A 1,173-nucleotide genomic window follows, 5' to 3' on the forward strand; every position below is an offset into this window, starting at 1 on the left:
CCTGGTGTGAAAAACCATGCATTTATTTTAAAATGTCATAATTAGTTTTAACAATCCAGGTCAGCACACATGCACCTTCTCTGATATCTGAGCACATCCCAGTAACACAACTATCCCCACTGACTAAGGAACAAAGCCTACTTACGTTTCATAAATATATATACATATATATACACAAACACAATTTTAATACAGCCAGATGCTACAAAAGGATTTTGAGGTTAACAAGCTATAAGAAGTAAATACTGCTACCATTACTTTCTTGGTATAAACAACATAAGACACAGTACTTTCAGAGTCATGTCCAGGTCTGTTTTACTTGGATTGAGTAATAATTCAAAAACACCCTAACTGCATTGTGCAGCATTAACTCAAAAAGCCAAATACCACTAGAGAGCAGCTGCTTTTTCTAAACAAAAGAGACGTCTGCAATAATACACTTTGAAAGGGAAAGACTTTCGGCATCATCACGATGTCATGGCTAATAATATTTAGTCCGCTTGTTCAATTCCTTTTCACTGTCCCTGCACACCAGAGAATACACTTAAAGCTTTGGATAGACACAGAGCAGGCATCAAGCTCAAAGTCTGTGAAACTAAGTAGGGCTGTTCTCCTCCAGAGGAAGGACTTTCAAAGACAACACACACCAGCAGAAAGAACTAAATGGCTCTCAATAATCTCATCATCTGCTGTTCACAGCTTGTTCAGATGACAGAACCAGTAGTATAAAACAAACATTTCTGAAGCTGCATTACCGTCTTTGTAGTCCATGACACATAATTTATTCTTAAAAACATTGCTCTGGGGCTGATGAACTTTAGCTGTGAGTAGAGATCCAGTCACACCAACTTCTGCGGTCTTGCAAAGTCAACACTAGATTGGTTTGCACTAGTTTCACAACTGAAAGATTATCTCCACAGCAAATAGATTACAATTTAGTACCTCAAATGAGAACATAAACACTGCAGAAACTGATGGCTTAGGCTACTTACCAACAAAGAAACTCTCCATTAGTAATGGCATTTTACAAACCTTTCTCTGAAGAAGGCACGCAACATCAACAGAGCACGTCTGTAAAATTAACAGTTCTCTTCGGGAAGCTCCTGATGTTTTCTACAATCTTTTCTAGAATTTCTCTCTCAACTGTCTCTAAGTAGTCCTTCAACCCAGATT

This window comes from Cariama cristata, unplaced genomic scaffold, assembly GCF_000690535.1.
Source record: "Cariama cristata isolate BGI_N322 unplaced genomic scaffold, ASM69053v1 scaffold6149, whole genome shotgun sequence".
NCBI classification, from domain to species: Eukaryota; Metazoa; Chordata; class Aves; order Cariamiformes; family Cariamidae; genus Cariama; species Cariama cristata.